This window comes from Haplochromis burtoni, unplaced genomic scaffold, assembly GCF_018398535.1.
Source record: "Haplochromis burtoni strain Fernald_Lab_line unplaced genomic scaffold, NCSU_Asbu1 Contig_125, whole genome shotgun sequence".
Taxonomy (NCBI): domain Eukaryota; kingdom Metazoa; phylum Chordata; class Actinopteri; order Cichliformes; family Cichlidae; genus Haplochromis; species Haplochromis burtoni.
Window position 1 is genome coordinate 1,453,662 of NW_024582486.1, and position 12,818 is coordinate 1,466,479.

Here is a 12,818-nt window from a genome sequence, read left to right on the forward strand (position 1 = left end):
TGAATATCAAATCAATCTGCTGATCATGCATTACATTTGAAAACAAAACAAGCAAGAAATATAAGCACACTAATTGAAATATGCAGACAGAAACTCACATACAAATATCTAAAATCATCCACCCACACATATCCACAAACATCCTGGCAACCTTCCTCCATCCTGCCTGTCTGCTGTGGCAGGGTCACAGGGTCGAGGATGACAACATGGCAGCTATGGTAGCCCATCTTCCTCACAGTCACTTCAGTCCAGCACAGCATGAAGCAGAAGCAGTTTCCCAGGGGGAAGTGACCCGTGTCTGAAGGGGTTCTCTGTTGTCCAATCAGAAGACTGCTGAAGCCTGGCAGTGGTACCTGCTCGGGCCACGAATCTCCTTTCCTCTGACAGACGACAGAGCAGGAAGGAGGTGTGACCAGGCAACTCATCATCTGCATCTAAACATGTTGGATGAGCCCGTGAAGGGGAGGAACCCAGGTAAGCAGGGAGGCAGCGAATGTGAAAATCAGTCTTATTCAGACGAGCGATCACTGAAAAAGCACAAAAATTAAAGCAAGTATTCTTTATTAAACATTATCAGAAGACACTGCAGCAGGTAGAGGCGTGCGAACAAAGTGAACAGATGTTTGTCCATCTGTCTTTCTGTCTACGTGTCCTGTGATTCAGGCTGTATATGTTCACTAAAATATCTCTTCAGAGCTGCATATGCCATTCCCTTCATTCCCTGTCGCCAACCATCCCCGCAGTATTTCATTCAGCTAATTACACTGCACTCAGAGTATCTATAGATAAAAGCTCTGCATCCTTTTGAAGATCTGGAAATGTTTCTGCTTCATTATTGTCTCGCATTTGTTCCCCCGACATGAATGCATTCTTACCTTTGCCTAAGAATGACACTGATAACGAAGTGATAACAAATCCTGCACCTTTTCCCGGATCCAACCTTTTGTGTGCTTCTTCTTCCTCCTCACACACTGAATTTGCATAATATGATGAAACACACTCAAATTATGTTCATTCAGTGATCGTTCAGTGTTATACGGATGACTGATGGAAAGAAGCACTCACACGCTCGCAGGTCTGATCCTGTTAATTATATTTTCCAACCTCGGCCACATATGTGAGGGGCTGTAATTCGTATGATTTATTCACATGGACAATAAGAATATGTGGATTATCTGAGCTTCTAAAAGTGCCTATTTTTATGTTTGATATTGTCAGTAGAAATGGTTGTTACAGCAGCAGCATTGTTGTTACAAAAGTTAGCAAAAACATGAATCTGACTAACAAAGATCTCCTGCAGCAGGTTGCCTGCTGACCTCCTCGCGCTTCTTCACCACAATATAATGACACACGAGCACACCAAAAAAAATTGTCTCAATAATAAATCAAAGAATCTCCACATGCTTGGCTTTTTCTCCTTCATCTTTCTTGCTAAATAATCATGCGATTTACTTTCACTGTGGTGCATTAATTGCTGTGGACCAAAGTTGAGGTCAAAGTTGTTCAGATGATTTTAAAAGGCATTTCACTGATGTTAAACTGAGTGTGTCACCACAGTTGTTAAGTGTCTGCTACTTTTCAGACAGTACAGTTGTGGTTGGAAGTTTGCATAGACTCATTGTGGGCAACCAAACGATGTTTAAAGAATCATGAAAACTCCAGGATGACCATGACATTCGTGCCCATGATGGGTGTATTCTGAACACAGCTTTACTTGATCAGTCTTCTGAAAAAGTCTGTTCTCTCATGAACTTTAATGAACATAAACCTTGCTAAATGAAGCCTGTACAGTCTGAGATTTACACCTTTTTAAAATTTCTCTAAGCATTGCACTGTCTGACCTTTGTGTGAATTTGCTGGAAAGATTGTGGGAACAGTATTACACACTCCTTAATGCTCCATTGCCAAAACATCTGCTTTTATAGACAAAATCACACTTGGTGATGATCAGTTAATCCAGTGCTTTTGATTCACAGCACCTGGCTGCTGCTTACAGTCTTAATTCCTATGGAAGCGGTTTTTTACACTTTGTTTCACTTGATGTAACGGCTACGGGTGGAAAAATTTACTCTTTTAACCAGTAATTGTTTACATGGCATTCTTAAGTCCTGCATTGAAATGAAAGTCCATTTAGGTCGTGCCTGACAGCCCGAAACGTTTTCAACCTGCTGCTCGTGATAGCAGGCCCGGCGCTGAGAAATTTCAGAAATGTGTAGACCATGTTCTTCTTGAGCGTGTGTGTTGGTTTATGCATGAAATGTTATTTCAATAACAAATCCGCTGAGAGCACAGAACAATTGTGAGCAGAAATTAATCTGCGATTCAATATGTGTGAGTGCGCTTCGACAGATGAGATGCAAAACAATCCTCAATAGTAAGCCAGAGCAGGAATATGGATGTAAAACACATTTGGAGCTCGTGAGGCAACTTGTGTTACGTTTTATCAAATACCAGAGCAATTCAGTGTAGCACTTTTTTATTTTTATATTTCTTTAGCTCACTTTTGATGAGTTAAAATTAAACATCTGCTGAAGGAATGAGCACAATTCGTCCAGAAGATATTTCCTCTTTTGGTTGTGGGAAGCACTGCTGTTCAAAATCTCCCACTGGTGTTCAGTTGGCTTGTAATCTGGTGACTGCAGGGGACATCGCATTATTTATAACTGTTCCCTCATGCCAAATTCATGAGAGCATTGTTATCCTTTAAGACAGGGGTCCCCAATCCCAGTCCACGAGGGCCAGTGTCCCTGCAGGTTTTAGATGTGTCCTTGATCCATCACAGCTGATTTAAATGGATAAATTACCTCCTCAGCATGTCTTGAAGTTCTCCAGAGGCCTGGTAATGAACTAATCATGTGATTCAGGTGTGTTGACCCAGGGTGAGATCTAAAACCTGCAGGGACACGGGCCCTCGTGGACTGGGATTGGGGACCCCTGCTTTAAGAGATCACTTTTATTAGGAAATGTTTTAATGTCAGAACAAGGCAATCACTGTGTTTTTATTTGCAGTGGCCCTTCTTTCTAAATGGACTTGAACTATGCCTGCAAAATATCATCAGAGTCATCAGATTCCCTTAATGTAAATCAAGGGTCTAGGATTTCCTTTAAATTGTCAAATATCTGTATTTCACTCTCTCATTTTTATTCTTGGCCTACAGTTTGGTGTAAACAGTGGCGAGGCGTAAATATAGCTTACAGTTACAGTTTGTAATGTGTCTACATAGGACCTGCGTATTTGATTGTGCATGTGAGCATTAACCTGGTCTTTCTTCAGAGTGATTCGGCCCATCTCTCTGTTGCCAGCAAAGGAGCGGGTCACCTTGTGGACCTCCTCTCTTGTTCACACATGGATGATGTAGTGGGCGGGGATGAATCCCGTTCTTGTCCCAGTCCCCTCCTGGTGGAGCAAACGCTTTGATCATGAGGTATACTGAGGCTCCAGGGTCTAATTTGAATTACTGAGATGCCTCAGTTTAAACATGGGCATATCATGTCATAGCAAGGCTTCGAGATTAGTGAGAAATAGCACAACAGATGATGCACAGTGCTGTCAAACTCATCAGGTCTGTAGTTAATTACGTCGCTTGTTTTTTCCTAAAACATATCCTGTTGAAGATTTTGGTCTCATGGCTTACATTTGCTCAACAACCACATAAATATTGAAAACAAACCTTTCGAAGGAGCCAGCAGCAATTAGACCTTTTTTTCCCCATCATAATTGTTCTGGCTCAAAAAAGATCATCATCTAGTGGCAGAAATCCCAGATCTCAATAATGACCAAAATCTAATTAATCAATCCCCGCGCCATCTGGCTCGATATCTCTAGGTGAAATTTCACAGTGTTTGGAGAGCAGACAGGGTTGAAAACATCACTTGACCATGATTACAGTGAAATATGTTGTGTGAGCTGAATTTAAAAAAATAAATCTGGGTCTCACCCTCCACCATTCCTCATTGGAGTCATCTATCACTGCCATGTGCTCACTGGCACTTAAGAACAAATAAGACACGAGTATTTTAGGAATATTCAGATGTCATATGATGACACAAACAAGTAGGGCAGCCTGGAAGAAAAAGAGCAAGAAAGCGATTAAGGAAGTCATCAAAGGAGACAGGAAGTGTTGTGGAGGAGCTTACCGAACCTCTAGATCATCTTTCCCTATGGCCTTGAAGCAATAGAGAGCCGGATAGTAGCGAGACTGGCTGAACATACTGATCTTCCCCTGCTGAAGCTTTTTAATCTGAAAAATTTAGATTGACCTGTCTTTCACAGCGGTAATTATCACTGCTATTATTATCTGCAAGATTATAATTTTCATTGACTCTGTCATTCTCAGACTTTGTCATCTGCAAGAACTTCTCCTCTTTTGTTTCCTTCTGGCTTTGCTAAGAACAAGGAGGAATACTAAATATTTTGATGATGTTTTAAAAAATACTCCTGGCACAAAAGATGTCCAAGCTTGACTAAAATGCATGACTGGTGCGTGTCTGCATTTACTGAAGCCACAGGATTATTTTCTACTTTTTCACCTTCTTCATCCTCTTGCTTCCTCCATCATCATCTGAGTGTGGGTACAGCAGTACTAGTACTTTTACAGCACTGACTGACTTCAGTATTGCAAACCTAATGCAAGATTAATAGCATAAATATATGCATATACAGATATTATATGTAAACCATAAAGTCTGATATTAAAGTCACAATGTGTTGCCTTTGCATTGTATTATTAAAAGGTCTGAGTACATCCATACATACGTTCTTCTAGGCGAACTGATTTGCAGTGTCTCTAACACAGGGTCAGTGTGGGTTGACTATGCTGTCAAAGATTAGCATTCATTAGACGTGCTGATAAAGGAAGAATATAAAGACCGACTCAACTGCAAAAAAGGACTCAAAACTGATTGTGTAAGTTGTTCTGGGGTCCCAATATCTGATATATTAGCGACAAAAAAAAAGGTGCTGCTTATTATGTATCTATATATATTTCTGTTTTACAAATGTTGAAGATGTTGCAAGTTATTTAAAAAGTTCATTTAAAAACTCCACCTGACAAACAAACAAACCAGCCCATGAAAAACAGAGCGGTTATTTACAGGTTACCGGAACTAAAAACACATTTGCTTTATGATTCATTTCTTAAAAACGACCGCTATGTTGAAGCAAACTTATGTTAAAAGGCTAAGTGTCCAGGTTTGGCATTTGGTTTTAATGAGGAATTTATCTCAATGTAGCAATATGTGCAAGTGGGATTTGCAAAAGGGCAGGAGCAGCGAGACTGTGGCATACTGCTGACTCCAGTAGAGAGAGCTGTAGGCTCTTCCAAAGCCTACAGGCTGCGAGAGCACATGACAAGAGAGGGGCCGAGGAGAGGTGCATACACATTAAATATATGGGAGGAAAAAATCTCTGCAGTGCTCATTTACACTCATGCCACGACCACGCTGTGTCTTAAAATTTTACCAAAACACATCGGGAACTAAACGTGTGCCTGGCTGTGGTGCTGGGTGGTGTTTTGTGACACCCACAAACAATCATGTGAGCACAGACATCGCATAACTTTGGTTTCTTGCAGCAGTGATCTTTAAACTTGTGAGGTTTGTCACTGGCCGGTTTGACTGACTCTGGAGGAAGTCGTTCCTCTTTCTCGTTCTCTTCTACATCCTCATCACAGGTGAAATATACCTGAAAGGAATGAGGATAAAATCACTACAGATAAGGATAAAATAGTTGCCATGAGCACCAATGTTTTGACATGAAGGACTTTGTCTTTTTGTGAAAATTTTCAAAAAGCAAGATGTGAATAAAGATGTATTTAATGGAACCATTGGATAATTTTATCAGCTACACGTCTACCTGCAACATCTGAAAGGCCTGAGTGACACAGTTTTGAGATTCCACTACTTTGTTCTCTTTATTCAACCCAAACAGTCTCAGTGTCCTGAACCGCCCACCACAGGCTGACAGATTTATACAAGACCGGGTCTATTAATACTGCACTCTGAGTCATATGGAGCCCGTCGGGTCGTCGCACAAACCGCATCACGTCAGCCAGAGCCGAGAAAAAGAACTTCAGTGCTGAGACTGTTGTAGGTTTTTGCTTCTTCATTTTTATCCCTCCATCCATCCAATTGGGTAGGATGGAGTCTATTCCAGTTGTCATAGAGATAGGCTATCATGATGAAAATTCATGGATTCAGTGGGTAGCTTTGCATGCTATGGAGTTTTTGTCACAAACCACAGGTGGGACAAATAGATGTAGATTTTAAAATAGCGATCAGCAGACACCCACAACATTCCCAGTTGAACATCCAAGAACTTGACTTCACTGCGGCTCTATACAGTCAAAAACAAGGCCATCTTTTTCTCAGACACACACACACACACATATTTACAAGCTTTTGTATTCACACACCATCACAGGGAAGCCTGTCAGACTGAACTCTCAAAGTCTGGCAGGATTAGAGAAGCCCTGCGGCCATCAGGCTGTGGATTTACACAATAATAACTGCTAATACCAGGGATAGTTCACACATTACAGTGCCATCTCACTGCAACTCTATTTAGCTGTCAGAATTCCTAAACAGACCTACCACAATGCTTCTGTCAGCTGAGAGTTGACTTATTCAAACTCACTTTTGCAGTTATTCTTTTTTTTTTTGCCTGTCCCGTTTGGTTCCTTTGCCATCAGAATTGTTGTCTAAAGGCAAAGAAAGATGCCCAACGGATTTACTTGACCAAATGGACCATCCCAGCCTTGTTGTATTGGTCTATTTGATTCACCTTTGCTTTTATTGTTTATTTTTGCAGCGTTTTGTTAACTTTTGCAGTTATTCACCAAATGACACGAGGCAGAGGAAGAGGTGATGCAATATCTGACATTCACACTTTATCAGGTAATAAAAGTGTGAGTGTTGACATGAAAGTAGGCTAGATAAATCAAATGAAGACCACCTGTATTTTCTACCAATTAATTGTATATAGGTAGTTATGTTGGTTCCTCTCTATCCCAGACACAGTAAAACAGAACAGACTTTGATTTGCAGTATGATTGATTTGCGGCATGTTCAGAAAACTTTCCTCCAGAAGTAGTAATTGCACAGGATAGATCAAAACTCTACAATCACTCAAAAAACATTCATTTTCGGTGAAAAATAAGCAGGTTCATAATGTGTTGCAGAGGTGTTAAATATATGGTCTGCATTCTAGAGTGAGTTCACTGTGAGGTCCAATCTGCCCCACAGGATGGCTTTGAAAAGCCTGCAAAGATCTTCTGCAAAAATTGCAGGAAAACGCCAGAATTATTTCTATAATTATTTTCACAGTACTTTGAGCAGCAGAAAGCAACCTATTACAAATGATTAACAATGGTTCACGTCACAAGAGCAGTTTTATAAACTAGTCAGAGGGTTAGGTTTAAGTTTTAATGAGTTTTAATATCTATCATTTTGAGTATTGTGATAATATCATGTCTTGGGCTCTCTGATGAGTCCTGCCTCTATTTTTTATAGGATGCTATACAGTCATTTTAATAGTTCAACCTATTTTAGGCTCTATGTGGACCCATAATGAGTCAGATGCCTCCAGTGTATTATTTCTTAAATTATTTTATTTAGTTTGATTCTCTTTTTGATTAGGAAAGATGCAGAGATAAAATTCTCAAAATCATCTAATTGCAATACTTAAAGAGCTAAATCAGAAAATATATTGAAAACTTTAGATTATTGATGCAGTCTTGTAGTGGGACAACCGGTGTTTCATGTAAACTATCACAAACATGACACATGAAGCAGAATTCCCGGTATGAATGATTTGTTTTAGAATTACTTTGTGCGGTTCATAAACAGTCACACCTCACTCTCAGGGAGAGATGGGTTATCATTAATGTCCACAGAGTCCTTGTCCTCCAGCCTGGTGGCAAATGTCCCACTAAGGGAATGAACATTTCACTGTGAGTGAATAATGGAACTTGTCAAGCTGGATTTCTGATCCAAATTGTAGGAAAAACTTATGAGTCACAGCGAGCCAGGATGTTGTTCAGTTGTTTCCTGACTGAGCTAGTAGATGGCAGTGTAGACAGAAAACACACCAGAAAGGCTGGTGGTGCGTTCATCTGAAAACACACACTAAAATCTGTGAATGATGTGATCTCACTGCTCACTGTTGTCCCTCTGTTGACTCTTAAACTTTTTCTCAGATCGTTTTCTAGGAGCTCGGTCTTACTCAATAACACTTCAACAGGAGGGAGATTGAGATAAATAATGCCAGAGGCCTGTGAGCTTGAGGGTCTTGCGCGGTATCTTCTCCTCAGTATCCGTTCCTAAGACTGCTCTTGTGGACAGAGAGCTCAGATGTTGGTCCTGGGATTTGCTGGATCCACTCAGCCAGTTTAGGGTCAATGCCCCAAGTGCTCCAATTACCACAGGGGACCACTGTTCCCTTTACTCTCAGTGTCTTCTCGAGCTCCTCTCTCAGCGCTCAGTATTTCTCAAGCTTCTCATGTTCCTTTTTCCCCCATGTTGCTATCAGTTGGTATAGGTACATCTATCGCTACGGCCATCTTCCTCTGCTTGTCTACCACAACTATGTCTAGTTGGTTAGCCATCACCAGCTTGTCCATCTGTGTCTACCACCCTAGGGGGCGTTTCCCGTTTCCAACTTTGAGGTTCCAGGCCATACTCGGCACAGATGTTCGCCACCTTCTTTCTGCTTAGCATAAAGTCTCAGGGTGCTGGATTTAGGGTGAAACCCTCCATGCATGGTGAGGAGTTTTCTTGTCTTGATGTAAGTCGCTTCTATCTCCTCCTTTGGTCAGCTTGTTATCCCAGAAGGGCATCTGATGACCAGGAGTAGGGATGTGCGATACCACTGATTTCCTTTCCGATCCGATACCAAGTAAAATTCAGGGTGGTATCAACAATACTGATCCGATATCGATGCTTTGTACAAAAACTTAATGTTTATCATTGTATTTCATAATACAATATATAATTGTATTATGTAATTGTAATAATAATATAAAGCTATAGCTTCATAATGATTACAGGACATCAGACTACTTGTTCTTATTGCTTAATAATGCAGAATTATCATATAGAAATTAAAAAAAACTTGAAGTTGTGCGCTATTTGAACACCTTGCCTGCCTGCAGCACTAAAGGACTCCGCAAGAGACGTCTATCTCGCCCTAGCAGCACCTGTCCTTCTCCTCCTCTTAGGTTCGCCTCAACATAAGCTCATAATATTCTGTGATATGATTTACTCTGAGGTGTTTGACGAGGTTAGTGGTGTTGCCACAACACCTCACTGTCTTGCCGCATGTATCGCAAACCGCGTCTTGGCTGTTTGTGGAGGTAAAACACATCCACACACGTTCAGATTACGCTCAGCCATTGTTGTGAGTGCGCACGCCAGGGGCTGCAACATATTTCTACTTTGCATATGACTATGAAAGGCATAAGAGGAAGTAGTTCCTTCCTATTTAGACGATCCGAATGATATAGTTTAGTCTACTGTGTTCCTGTTAACGATAAACTACAAATTTACCCCAAAGTACTAAAATATTGATATTTTAATATGAGAAACGATTCTATAACATAAATTACTGGTATCGGAAGAATCGATATTTCAGTATCGATCCGCACACCACTACTGGTTAGCCTCGTCAGAGAAGTCTGGATTTCAATATGGCAATGCCCTCGAAAACGGTTGTTTTGTTAGCCCTCTACAAAAACAAATTACTACTAAACACAACTGCAGCCATAGCTGAACTCAGTGGGCCGATGGTGATTTTTTGTTTTTATGGGCGGATGTTTTTTTTCCCCGTAACAGTGCAGGGACACCGGCCCTCATGGACTGGGATTGGGGATCCCTGGTTTGGGATGACCTATTCCAGGGGTGGGAAACTCCAGGCCTCGAGGGCCGGTGTCCTGCATGTTTTAGATTTGTCCTTGATCCATCACAGCTGATTTGGATTGCTAAATTACCTCCCCAACATTTCATGAAGTTCTCCAGAAGCCCGGTAATGAACTAATCATGTGATTCAGGTGTGTTGACCCAGGGTGTTATCTAAAACCTGCAGGACATTGGCTCTTGAGGCCTGGAGTTTGCCACCCCTGACCTCTTCATTCACAAATATTTGCAGAGACAGTCTGCACGTCTAGATGCTTTCTTTTATAAATCTGGATTACGAGGTATAGCCCAACAGTTCTCACTTGACATTATAACACTATAAACTTGGTTTAAGGGGTAAAGGGCTCAGAAACATTTCTTGGAATTGCATGTGTACAGTCAGGTCCATAAATATTGGGACATCGACACAATTCTAACATTTTTGGCTCTATACACCACCACAATGGATTCCAAATGAAACGAACAAGATGTGCTTTAACTGTAGACTGTCAGCTTTTATTTGAGGGTATTTACATCCAAATCAGGTGAACGGTGTAGAAATTACAACAGTTTGCATATGCGCCTCCAACTTGTTAAGGGACCAAAAGTAATGGGACAGAATAAAAACCATAAATCAAACTTTCACTTTTTAATACTTGGTTGCAAATCCTTTGCAGTCAATTACAGCCTGAAGTTTGGAACACATGGACATCACCAGATGCTGGGTTTCATCCCCGGTGATGCTCTGCCAGGCCTCTACTGCAACCGTCTTCAGTTCCTGCTTGTTCTTGGGGCATTTTCCCTTCAGTTTTGTCTTCAGCAAGTGAAATGCTTGCTCAATCAGATTCAGGTCAGGTGATTGACTTGGCCATTGCAAAACAGTCCACTTCTTTCCCTCCAAAACCTCTTTGGTTGCTTTTGCAGTATGCTTTGGGTCACTGTCCATCTGCACTGTGAAGCGCTGTCCAATGAGTTTTGAAGCATTTGGTTGAATATGAGCAGATAATATTGCCCGAAACACTTCAGAATTCATCGTGCTGCTTTTGTCAGCAGTCACATCGTCAATAAATACAAGAGAACCAGTTCCACTGGCAGCCATACATGCCCACGCCATGACACTTTCACCACAATGCTTCACTTCAGAGACTGCAGCGTGTTGTGCGCTCTGCTGAGAAGGTGATTGGCTGCAGACTCCCATCTCTGCAGGACCTGTACACCTCCAGGACACTGGGGCGTGCAGCTCGGATCTCAGCTGACCCTTCTCACCCTGGACACAGTCTGTTTGACCTGCTCCCCTCAGGCAGGAGGCTCCGGTCCATTCGCACCAGAACCTCTCGCCATAAGAACAGTTTCTTCCCCTCTGCTGTTGGACTCATGAACAATAACTGTATGACTGTTCCCACCACTAACACATGACCCTACGCTGTGTTCACTGCATCATTCCATGTTTGGCACTGATCACCACCTGCACTCATGTATATATCTATCTACTTAGCACTTTTAATTCTTATTCTTATTTTTATTTTCATGTCTATTTAAGCGTAATTTATGACAGTATGTTTGCACTGAAGCACCGCAGCAATTTCCTAATGTTGTAAACCTGCTCAACATTTGGCAATAAAACCCTTTCTGATTCTGATGAGGTGGTATGCTTAGGATCATGAGCAGTTCCTTCCTTCTCCATACCCTTCTCTTCCCATCACTGTGGTACAAGTTGATCTTAGTCTCATCGGTCCATAGGATGTTGTTCCAGAACTGTGAAGGCTTTTTTTAGATGTTGTTTGGCAAACTAATCTGGCCTTCCTGTTTTGAATAGAATAGAATAGAATGCCTTTATTGTCACTATACAGTTGTACAATGCATCTCCTACTCAGTGTAAACATGCTGGGGGGGTACAGTTCTGCAGCGCTAAGTACATATGGACAGTATTAACATAGGGAAAAACATATATATAAAATGTACAATATACAAGCCGTAAGTAATATGTAATAAATAGTGTTATGTGTATATACAGTTGAGTTGGAAGGCCAGATTATGGTTTACATCTTGTGGTGAACCTTCTGTATTCACACTGGTGAAGTCTTCTCTTGATTGTTGACTTTAACACACATACACCTACCTCCTGGAGTGTGTTCTTGATCTGGCCAACTGTTGTGAAGGGTGTTCTCTTCACCGGGAAAAGGATTCTTCGGTCATCCACCGCAGTTGTTTTCCGTGGTCTTCTGGGTCCTTTGGTGTTGCTGAGCTCACTGGTGCGTTCCTTCTTTTTAAGATGTTCCAAACAGTTGTTTTGGCCACGCCTGTTTTTGCTATCTCTTGATGGGTTTTTTTTTAGCCAAATGATGGCTTGCTTCACTGATAGTGACAGCTCTTTGGATCTCATCTTGGCGGTTGACAGCAACATGGAACAGCTGAGAAGCCAATTGTCCCATTACTTTTGGTCCCTTAACAAGTTGGAGGCAGATATGCAAACTGTTGTAATTCCTATACTGTTCACCTGATTTGGATGCAAATACCCTCAAATAAAGCTGACAGTCTACAGTTAAAGCACATCTTGTTCGTTTCATTTGGAATCCATTGTGGTGGTGTATAGAGCCAAAAATGTTAGAATTGTGTCGATGTCCCAATATTTATGGACCTGACTGTATATTAGTTTGTATGTTCATTATCCTGGTGTCTTTGAAAGCTTGGCCAATAAGGGAAATTTTGATTGGCCAACAGAGTTTTTAGCCATGAGAGTAGATGATTCCTAAAATATGGTTGTTACTGCAGAGAGGCAAAAATCCTTAAAAAATGCAAGGTGGATAGACCTACCAGGCAGGACAGAAGACTGCAAAGCGCTTTTGCAGGGTACCACCTCTAGGTTCAGATGTCACAGTCAGCTTTAGTAAATCAGTACAACAAACCACGACACAAAGCATGTTTTCATA

The 12,818-nt window shown here is 41.3% G+C and overlaps 1 pseudogene; it reads right to left on the reverse strand.

Moving 5' to 3' along the window:
- Positions 1-243: 243 nt before the first annotated feature.
- On the reverse strand, positions 244-5,097 carry LOC121815063 (annotated as a pseudogene).
- Positions 5,098-12,818: the final 7,721 nt, after the last annotated feature.